Here is a 12,081-nt window from a genome sequence, read left to right as displayed (position 1 = left end):
CCCACATGCCACAACTAAAGATCCCACATGCTACAGTGAAGATTGAAGATCCCATGTGCCACAACTAAGACCCAGCACAGCCAAATAAATAACTAAATATTTTTTTAAAAGGGCAGAGGATCTGAATAGACATTTTTCCGAAGAAGACATACAGATGGCCAATGAGCACATGAAAATATACTCAGCATCACTAAATCATCAGGGACAGCCAAATCAAAACCACAATGAGTTATCAACTCATACTTGGCTATTATTGAAAAAAAAAAAAAAAAAACACCAAGAACTTCCCTGGTGGTTCACTGGTTAAGAATCTCCCTTCCAAAGCAGGGGACGCAGGTTTGACCCCTGGTTGGGGAACTGGGATCCCACATGCTGAGGGGCAACTAAGCCCATATGTCACAACTAGAAAGCCCACGCATCACAGACAGCCTATGCCCTGCAACTACTGGGCCCTGGAGCCCAGGTGCCACACTCAGGGAGACTCCCACACGCCACAGTGAGGGTCCCACGGCCACGACTAAGGCCCAGCGCAGGCACATCAATAAACACCTTAAAACTCACAATGTCATGGGATTCACCTTTAAAAACACAACAGATAATGTGTCAGGAAAGCTGTGAAGAAAGGGAACACTTAGGCACTGTTGGTGGAAAGATAAATTGGCACAGCCACTATAGAATGCAATTTGGAGATTCCTCCAAAAATTAAAAATAGAACTACCACATGATTAGCAATTTCACTCCTGGGTATTTCTTAGATGAAAACAAAAACACTAATTAGTATCCCATGTTCTTCACTACACTACTTACAATATACAAGATATGGAAGCAGTGTAAGTGTTTATCAATAGGTGAATGGGTAAAGATGTGGAGTGTATATACTTAGCCATAATAAAAAATAATGAAATCTTGCCATTTGCAACAAAATGGATGGGCCTTGAGGATATTATGCAAAGTGAAATAAGTCAGACCAAGTAAGGCAAATTCTGTATGATTTCATTTATATATGGAATTCAAAAAACAAACAAATGAACAAATAGCAAAACAACTACAGTTATAGATGCAGAGAACAAATCAGTGTTTGACAGAGGAGGAGGAAAGAAAGTTGACAGGAAGAGGAAAGAAACTGGTGAGGGAGATTAAGAGGTTCAAACTTTCAATTGCAAAATAATTGAGTTGTGGGTATGAAATGAACAGTGTGCGGAATAGTCAATAAATGCAATATATGTGTATAGTGACACCATTATCTAGACTTATCATAGTGATTATTTGAAAATATTAATATATAGAAATATCAAATTACTATATTGTGTAACAGGAACTAACATATTCTTATAGATCAATTATACTTCAAAAACAAGCAAACTATAGAAAAATAGATCAGATCTGTGGTTACCAGAGGCAGAGGATAGGGGAAGGGGGAATTGGATGGAGGCAGTCAAAAGGTACAAACTTCCAGTTTTAAGATAAGTAAGTACTAGGGATGTAATGGACAGCATGATAAATGTAATTAATGCTGCTATATATTCTATATGGAAGTTGTTTAGAGAGTAAATCCTGGAGTTGTCATCGCAAGGAAAATTTTTTTCTATTTCTTTAATTTTGTATCTATGTGAGAGAATGAATGTACTAAACTTGTGATAATCATTTCATAATATATGTAATTCAAATCATTATGCTGTATACTGTAAACTTATACAGTGCTGCATATCAATTATATCTCAATAAAACTGGAAGAAAAAAGTGAAGAGAGCCTAAGGGACTTATGAGATATGAGCAAGTGGACCAGTACATGCATAACAGAAGTCTAGAAAGAAAACAGAGAAACAAAGGAACAGAGAGCTTATTTGAAAAAATAATAGAAAACTTTCCAAATCTGAGGGATAGAACAGGCATACAAATTCTAGAAGCTCAACAGTATATAACAAGGATAGATCCAGAGAGTTTCACACAAAGACACATTTTATTCAATGTCAAAAGTTACACACAAAGAGCAAAAAGTGAGCTTCATAAGATTACCTGCAAATTTCTTATGAAGAATCTTGCAAGCCAGGAAACTTCCCTGGTGGTCCAGTGGTTAAAAACCTACCTGCCAATTCGGGAGACACAAGTTCAATCACTGGTCCAGGAAGATGCCACGTGTTTCAGGACAACAAAGCCCATGTGCCACAACTACTGAAGTCTGCAAGCTTCAACAAGAGTCCGCAAGCTGTAACAAGAGAAGCCACCACAATGAGAAGCCCACTCAATCAGTGAAGATTAGCCCCTGCTCACTGAAAACAGAGAAAGCCTGTGTGCAGCAATGAAGACCCAGTGCAGCCAAAAACAAATAAATTTTCTTAAAAGTTTTAAAAATTTAAAAACAAAAGCAAAACAAAAAAATCTTGCAAGCCAGAAGGAAGTAGGATGATATATTCAAAGAGCAGTGAGGAGGGCGAAAATCTACCAACCAAAGATATTGTGTCTAGCAAATTTCCCTTGGGAATTAAAGAACTTAAACTCTTCAGAGAAACAAAAGCTGAGGGAGTTTATCATCACTGGATCTGACCTGTTGTTTTTTTTTTTTTTTTTTTAAAAAGCTAAACTGAGGTGTTCAATTGAAATGAAAGGATACTAGAAAACAATAAAATGGAATACAAAAATACTAGGTTCTTGGTAAATGTAAACACTTGGACATATAGTAACCTATATTATTCTAACTTGGTGCATAGAGTTTGAATAATAAAAATATTTTTAATTTTAAAATTACTTGTTTACTTATTTTTGGCTGTGCTGGGACTTTTTTGCTGCGTGTGGACTTTGTCTAGTTGTGGAGGGCAGCCTTCTCACTTCGGTGGCTGCTCCGATTGCAGACCATGGGCTCTAAGGCAAAAGGGCTTCAGTAGTTGGGTGCACAGCCTCAGTAGCTGCAGCTCCTAGGCTCTAGAGGGCAGGCTCAGCAGCTGTGGTGCACAGGGTTAGTTGCCTGATGGCACTGGGATAGTCCCAGACCAGGAACTGAACCCAGGTCCTCTACATTGCCCGGTGGATTCTTAACCACTGGACCACCAGGGAAGTCCTAAAGAAAAAAAATTAAAAACCATACCAAGTAGACATTTTATTGATATTTGTGATTCAAATTATATTGCTATCAGTTTAAAATAGAATGTTATAACTTGAAGATGTTTTTATATAAATGCAATGATAACTACAAAGAAAATGTCTATAGAATATATACAAAAGGAAATGAGGTAATCAAAGCACATCACTACAAAAAAATCAATAAAACACAAAGGAACATAGCTAAATGAACGAAGAGATAAAGAAAGCTAGAAAACAAAATTGCAATAAAAAGTCCTTTCATATCAGCAATCAAATTAAAAGTGGATGAATAGTGATTGACAATAGCATCGTAGTGGCATAAGATATACTCCCCCATTTTTAACAACTAATTAGATGTTGATCCATGAACAAAAGTGCCTCAGAGGGAGCTGTGGGACACAGCATCACATATCAAGGGACCCTGGAGGACTATCATTCACCCGTATATCTGAAAATACACAAAAGAACCTTGGAAAGAACTGTACATCAAGGAGATGTACAACTTGCCCATCTCTTTTCACCATGATTGGAGAAAAAACATGGGGAGCAGACACCCATGGGCAAGAGAATTTTTAGAAGTCCAGCATACCCGAGGACAGCTTCTAACACCCATCAGAGAGAGAGGATGAAAGTTTGGAAGCACAGAGGAGAGGAGGAGATTTTAGCAGGGCTGCTCCCCACTCCCCTGTCCAGAGCAATACTGCAAGGGACTAAGCTGTTTGGTGTGGGCAAATTCTTCCCAAAGGAGAGTTTGAAAGCAGTGAATGAGTTCCCAACTATCCTGGTTGTGTGGGTTGTGCCCGGAGAAACCCATATTTTACCAGCAGAGCCCTGAGTACCGAAAGGAGACCTCTATGACAAGTGGGATAAGGGGAAAAGAGAGAAGCAGATAAGGATTCCCATGATTAAAGGGCATAGACTCTGCTGACTGCTTTAGGACTTTAGCAGAAAGTCAGCCCCATAAGCCTCTTGGAGTATCCCTACTGAGCATCTTCCCATATGGTCTGAAGGTACACAAAACACCCCACACTAAACCCCAACTTGCAAGTGCTCTGTCCCCACATCCTTGTAAGAAAGAGCTCCCAGGTGCAGAAGCTACAGCAGGTCCAGTAGTCATAGTGCTCCCAGCAAAATCATAGTGCTCCCAGGGTCTGTGGGCAAAAGGAAAACCATAAACTGGAGCTATAGCACAACTTTTTGAAAAATAAAAAAATTTCCAGCAGCTAGCCTCATGATTTGTAAGAATAAGAGAAGACATTAAAGTCTAATAAATCTGCCACAAGAGGGAGCAAGAAGAATGAGGATTGGGAAGTGTTAGTTGCTCAGTTGTGTCAGACTTTGGGACAATATGGACTGTAGCCCGCCAGGCTCCTCTGGCCATGGAATTTTCCAGACAAGAATACTGGAGTGGGTTGCCATTCCCTTCTCCAGGGGATCTTCTCAACCTGGGGATCAAACCCGGGTCTCTTGCATTGCAGGCAGATTCTTTACCATTTGAGCCACCAGGGAAGCCTAGAGAAGGACTTCATAATCTAGGAAACCTCAGAAAGAGCTCCACCAACTAATCTATCTGAAGGCAAGTGATAAAGATTTAAGGAAGCGTCTGCTACTTCAAATGTGAAAGCAGCAATGCAAAACTACAAAAAAGAAAAGAAAAAGAAAAATCAAGAAAATATGTCATCACCAAAAGATAGCAAAAACTACACAATCAAGCTCCAAACAACAGAATATTGCAAGCTGGCTAATGAAGAATTAAAAATAGATGTTTTGAAGATACTCAATAAGCTTCCAGAAAACTCAGAAAGACAGTTCAGTAATATCAGGAAGCTCTTTACTAAATAGATAGAAACCATAAAAAATAAAACAGAAATTCTGTAGCTGAATAATTATTAATGAGCTAAAGCATGCAGAGAGAACATCTGTAGTAGAGTAGAGCAGATGGAAGAGAAGAGCAAGGGCTTTTGAAATGACAGAAAAAAAAAGAATAAAGAATTAGAAAGAGTGAAGAAAGCCTGCATGATCAATGGGAATACATCAAAAGACAAATATTAGAATAATCTATATTCCATAAAAGTGAAAGAAGATTATAGAAAATTTATTTAAAGGAATAATAGTTAGGGAGTTCTCTAGTGGTCGAGTGATTAGGAGTCCGGGTTTTCACTGCTGTGGCCTGCCAGTCCTGGAGGTGAACTGAGATCCTGCAAGCTGTGTGGTATAGCCAAAAGTGTGTTTGTTTGTTTCTTTGTTTTTTTAAATAAAGTAAAAAATGAGGGAATAATAGCTGAGAAATTCCCACATCTGGACAAAGACTTGGATATCCAACTTACGGAGCTAATAGATCATCCTATTATTTTCAATGCCAAAAGACCATCTTCAAGACACATAATAAAACTGAAGTGAAAAATCAAAAATAAATTAATATTAAAGGCAGCAGGGAAGAGGGGCAAGTAATCTACAAAGGAACCTCTGTTAGGCTATCCGTGAATTTTTCAGCAGAAACTCTATAGGCCAGTAGAGGGTGGAATACTTTATTCAAACCATTGAAAGAGCAGAAAAAGTCAGCCAAGAATACTCTGTATGGCAATGTTATTGTTCAGATATGAAGGAGAAATAATTTCCCAGACAAAGACAGATGGATGGAGTTCACCACAACTAGACTTGCTTTTTGCAAGGAATGGTAAAAAGAGTTCCTCAAACTGAAATGAAGAAATGATAATCAGCAACATAAAAACATATGAAAGTACACATCACACTGTTAAAGTTGAAAACCACGCGGTCAGATTTAGAACAATCTAATTCTATAGTAGAGTGGTATATTAACATATCTATGGCATAAAAGTAAACAGCACTAAAATAACTAGCGTGAATTAGCAATCTAATTCTATAGTAGAGTGGTATATTAACATATCTATGGCATAAAAGTAAAGAGCACTAAAATAACTAGCGTGAATTAGCAATCTAATTCTATAATAGAGTGGTATATTAACATATCTATGGCATAAAAGTAAAGAGCACTAAAATAACTAGCGTGAATTAGCAATCTAATTCTATAGTAGAGTGGTATATTAACATATCTATGGCATAAAAGTAAAGAGCACTAAAATAACTAGTGTGAATTAGCAATCTAATTCTATAATAGGGTGGTATATTAACATATCTATAGGTTAAAAGTAAAGAGCATTAAAATAACTAGAGCGAGTAGTGATGAGACATCAGTATCATGATGGTGTGAATCCTTCTTTCTCTCCTCTTTGATTAGTTTTGTTGTTATGGTTTAGTTGCTAAGTCGTGTCCGACTCTTTGCAACCCCATGTTCTTAGCAGGCCCTGCTCCTCTGTCCTTCACCATCTCCTGGAGTTTGCTCCAATTCTTGTTCATTGAATCAGAGATTCTATCTAACCATCTCATCCTCTGCCACCCTCTTATCCTTTTGCTTTCAGTTTTCCCCAGCATCAGGGTCTTTTCCAAAGAGTTGGCTCTTTGCATCAGGTGGTCAAAGTATTGGAGCTCAGCATCAGTCTTTCCAATTAATATTCAGGGTTGATTTCCTTTATGATGATGTACTCTGCATATAATTTAAGTAAGCAGGGTGACAATATACAACCTTGTTGCACTCCTTCCCCAGTTTTGAACCAGTAAGTTGTTCTATGTTCAGTTCTAACTGTTGCTTCTTGACCTGCAAACAGGTGTCTCAAGAGACAGGTAAGGTGGTCTGGTATTCCCATCACTTTAAGAATTTTCCATGGTTTGTTGTGATCCACACTGTCAAAGGCTTTAGTATAGTCAATGAAGCAGAGGTAGATGTTTTTCTGGAACTCCCTTGCTTTCTCCATGATCCAATGAATGTTGGCAACTTGATCTCTGGTTCTTCTGCCTCTTTGAAACCCAGCTCGCACATCTGGAAGTTCTTGGTTCACATACTGTGGAAGCCTAGCTTGAAGAATTTTGTGCATAACCCTGCTAGCATGTGAAATGAGCACAACTGTACAGTAGTTTGAACATTCTTTGATTAATATCAGTACATTATGGCTGGATCCCTAATGCACTCCTGTAAATGGCAATTAAGAAAGTACACGCCTTTGCAGACAGACAGCAAACAAATGCGGAGAGTCAGCCCAGCTCTATGGAGCTGCAAGAAGAATCAAAAACAGCAGCAACTCAGGAAACCATTTTAAAGAAAACAAATGGGAGGCTGTCAGCACCCAGCCTGGCTTTCTGTGAAGAAGCCAGGTCTTCTTCCCAGAGGAGGCACGTAATATCAGGAATTCCACCCCCACCCCCATCATCAGAGGACACTAGAAGAATGGAGCAAGTGCATCTACAGAAAAAAGGTCTGAGAAACTCAGGATCCCATGCTGAACTGACTAGGGGAAGTTCTCTCTCTCTCAAAGAGAACAGTAAGATTGGAAGAGGTGACTGCTTCTTAGAATGTGAAGACAGCAACACAAGACTTTAAGGAAACATGACACCACCAAAGGAACACAAAAATTTCCAGTTACTGACCCCAAAGAAATATAGAAGTATAAAAAAGATCAAAAAAAGAAAGATCTTTGTTTTTGAAAGATAAAAAACTGTCAAGCATTTCACTATGTAACTAAGGGGAAAAGGGAGAAAACTCAAATAAATAAAATCAGACTCAAAGTGTAGACATAACAACTGATACCATAAAAACACATATAATTGCCAGAGATTACTATAAATGACTGCATGCCAAAGATTTGGGTACCTTAGAAAACAGATAAAATCCTACACATTACCTACAAAGATTGAATAAGTAAGAAATAGAAAATCTGAACAGACTAATAACAAGTAAGAAGACTGAATCAGCAATCAAAAACCTCCCAACACAGAGAAGTCCAAGACCAGATGATTTAGCTGGTGAAATCAGCCAAACAATATCAATCTTTCTCAAACTCTTCCAAAAATTGAAATGGAGGAAACATTCCCAAATTCATTTTACAAAGCCAGTATTACCCTGATACCATGGTTAGATAAGGACAAAATAAGTAAAGAAAACTATAAATCAATATCCCTAATGAGTGTAGATTTAAAAATTCTAAATGATATATTAGAAAACCAAATTCACCAACAAGTTAAAAGGATCATATAACATGATCAAGTGGGATTTATTCCTGGGATGCAAAGATGGTTCAACACATGTAAATCAATGTGGAATATCATATTAATGAAATGAAACATAAAAATGGTATGGTCATCTAAATAAATGCAGGAAAAGCAACTGACAAAAAACATCTCTTCATGATACAAACCATCAACAAATTGGATATAGAAGGAATATACATCAACATAATAAAGACCATATAGACAAACCTACAGCAAATATAAGAATCAAAAAGTGAAAGGTTGTAAGGGTTGTAAGCTTTTTCTCCAAAATCAGGAACAAGACAAGGATGTCCACTATTCCTGCTCTTATTCTACATAGTACTATAAGTCCCTGGTAGCTCAGATGGTAAAGAATCTGCCTGGAATGCAGGAGACCCCAGTTCGATTCCTGGGTTGGGAAGATCCAGGGGGATAGGCTACCCACTCCAGTATTCTTGGGCTTCCCTGGAGGCTCAGCTGGTAAGGAATCCACCTACAATGCAGGAGACCTGGGTTCGATCCCTGGGTTGGGAAGATCCCCTGGAGAAGAGAAAGCCTACACACTCTAGTATTCTGGCCTGGAGAATTCCATGGACTCTACAGTCTGTGGGGTTGCAAAAAGTCAGACAGGACTGAGTGACTTTCACTTTTCACTGTAAGTTGTAATTAAGAGGACTCAGACACAATAAACAATTAAAAGGCATGTAAATAAGAAAGAAAGAAGCAAAATACTCATTATTTGCAGATGATAAGATCTAATTTGCAGAAAATACTAAAGATTTGACCATAAAACTATTAGAAATAGTCAACAATTTTAGTAGAATCGGTGAATATAAAGTCAACATACAGAAATCAATTAGACTCCAGTTCAGTTCAGTTCAGTCCCTCAGTTATGTCCGACTCTTTGAGACCCCATGAATTGCAGCACGCCAGGCCTCCCTGTCCATCACCAACTCCCAGAGTTTACTCAAACTCATGTCCATCGAGTCGGTGATGCACTAAAAATGAAATATCTGACAAAGAAATAAAGACATTCACAATATCAAAAACAAAAACAAAAAATACTTAGGAATAAATTTAACCAAGGAAGTGAAAGATTTGTACAATGAAAACTACATGAGTTTGATGCAAAAATATTGAAGAAGACATAAACAGATGGAAAGTTGTCCCATGTTTATGATTCAGAATTAACATTGCTAAAATATCCATATTAGCCAAAGCCATCTATATTCAATACAGTCTCTAACAAGTTTCCAATGACATTTTTCACAGAAATAGATAAAAACTATCCTAAAATTTGTATGAAATTGTAAGAAACTTGGAATAGTCAATATGATCCCAAAAAAGAACAAAACTGGAGATAACACACTTACTGATTTTAAGACTTAAACATAAATCTTGATACTATAAAACTGTGAGAAGAAAACGTAGAGGAGAAACTCCTCAATTATGTCTTGGCAACAAATTTTTTTTTTGGAAATGACATCAAAAGTATATGTAACAAAAGCAAAAACTAGTAGGTGAATGACTTCAAACTTAAAAGTTTCTGGAAAGCAAAGGAAACAGTAAAGTGGAATGAAATAAAATATTTGCAAAAGATATATCAGAAAGGGTGAACACCCAAAATATATAAAGAATTCATACAACTCAATAACAAAAACAAAACGATCATTAAAAAATTGGCAGAGGAGCTGAATTGACATTCTCCAAAATTAGAAGACACACAATGGCCAACAGGTATATGAAAAGATTCTCAACATCAGTAATCACCAGGGAAATAAGTGCAAATCAAACCCACAAGGAAATATCACCTTACACCAGTTAGAATCACCGTCATTAAGAAAACAAGAGGAACTGTCCTGGTGGTTCAGTAGCTAAGACTCCACACTCTCAATTCAGGGGCCTGGATTTGATCCCTGGTTAAGGAACTAGATAACACATGTTGCAGCTAGGAGTTTGCATGCCACAATAAAGACTGAAGATCTTATGCTGCAACTGAGCACAGTCAAGTAAATAAATAAATAAATGTTTCTTAAAAAGACAACAGATACTAAGCATTGATGAGGATGTGTAGAAAAGAAGACACTGGTGCACTGTTTGTGGGAATGTAAGTTGGTACAGTTGCTATGGAAAACAGCCTGAAGAATCCCTAAAAAATTTAAAAATATAACTACCAGCAATTCCATTTCTGAGTATATATGCAAAGGAAATGAAAACTCTATATCAAAGAGACATCTGCACCCCCTTGTATATTATGACACTGTTCCAATAAAACAGTGTTCCAATGAAATGGTTTTACTGTTCCAATGAAACGATCCAAGTGTTCATCAGTGGTTGAATGGATACTGAAGAAGTGGTACATTTATTACAATATAATGTTATTTAGCCATGAGAAAAAAGGAAGTTGAGGGCATTGTGCTAAGTGAAGTAAATCAGACAGAGAAAAACAAATATTGTATGATGTCATTTATATGTGGAATCTAAAAAAGCTGAACTTGTAGAAACAAAATGGTGGGTACCAGAGTCTGGTGTTATGGGGAGTTGGGGATGTTTTTTAAGGATACAAACAACTAGGACATAAGTAAGTTCTGAGAATCTTATGCACAGCATAGTATTTTTAGCCAACAATACTGTATTATATAATGCAAAGTTGCCTAGAGACTTGATCTTAAATGTTCTCACCACAAAAAAAGAATCAATAATTATGTTACATGATATGATAATTATGTTACATGTTACCTAACTCTATAGTAGTAATCATATTGCAATCCATGAAAATATCAAATAAACAAGTTGTATACCTTAAATTTACACAATGATATGTGTCAATTGTCTCTCAATAAAAAGCTAAAGAATTAAAAAATATAAATGATAGCTTTATATAAATGGATTGCCCTAGAATGAGTGATTTAAGAGAACAAAGAGTGGTAATATCTTTTATGATTAGCTATAAGTCACACACCATCATTTCCACTGATAACCATATGAGGAAATTACATGGCAGTGGGAATATCAGAAGGTGAGAATCATAGGACCATCTGCGAGGTTGGACCCCACAGTTCCACATAACAAAAGAATTCTGCATTATTACTTTAGGACAATCTGCTGGATATTCATGTCTTGAAAAACCTGTTTATAATTAAGTCCACAATGAAACTGTGTTTTACATATAAACACTATGTAGCTTTTGAACCAGCACATATACACTAAATTTTCTAGGAATGTAAATTTCTGTGTAAATATAAGGAAAGAGTATAACCATTTTGTTTATAACTGCACTAAAATTTTTTTAATCACTTCCCATCACCAACAGTAATGTCACATGACATTTCAGCCAAACAGCACACCTGGCAATCCTGGTATACACTTGTCTTCCAATTCATGGTAATTCTCTATATAATGGCAACTAGTTAACCACTTCACTGCATCAACCAGTGCTGGATATTTACAAATCAAGATACATATTATTTAACCATAAAAACCTTTTTCTCCTTTTTGCAATAAGATTATTATGTTGTTTTAAATTATGTGTCTGGTAGGTATGAATTTCATCTCAGGATAGTAACAGTATTACAGTGTATTTTAAGAAAAGGTGTGAGAGTCAAATAATGTTGTGGATCTTTGCTTTAGTTCAGGGTCTATTTTTCTAATTTTTATTTTATATTTGGGTATGTTTGGGTATAGTTGATTTTATATTTGGGTATAGTTGGGTATATGTTGTGATCATTTCAGATATGCAGCAAAGTGATTCAGGTATACATATACGTGTATCTATTCTTTTTCAGATTCTTTTCCCATATAGGTTATTACGTATTGAGTAGAGTTCCCTGTGCTACACAGTAGGTCCTTGTTAATTAAATATTTTACACATAGTAGTATATGTATGTTAATCCCAAACTC

At 36.7% G+C, this 12,081-nt stretch overlaps 1 protein-coding gene across 3 annotated transcripts in view; it reads right to left on the bottom strand.

Moving 5' to 3' along the window:
- Positions 1-12,081, bottom strand: part of PGAM2 (phosphoglycerate mutase 2) — a 118,109-nt gene that overhangs the window by 63,702 nt on the left and 42,326 nt on the right. For 2 of the 3 annotated variants that reach the window (XM_061127618.1, XM_061127619.1), the window contains exon 3: positions 2,087-2,206. The exons of the other annotated variant lie outside the window; for it this stretch is intronic. The gene's annotated coding sequence lies outside the window, so the exon portion shown is untranslated. The remainder of the gene's footprint in view (positions 1-2,086; positions 2,207-12,081) is intronic. 3 annotated transcript variants of the gene reach the window in all.

Source organism: Dama dama, chromosome 24 (genome assembly GCF_033118175.1).
Source record: "Dama dama isolate Ldn47 chromosome 24, ASM3311817v1, whole genome shotgun sequence".
Taxonomy (NCBI): Eukaryota; Metazoa; Chordata; class Mammalia; order Artiodactyla; family Cervidae; genus Dama; species Dama dama.
This window is presented reverse-complemented; position numbering and strand designations above follow the sequence as displayed.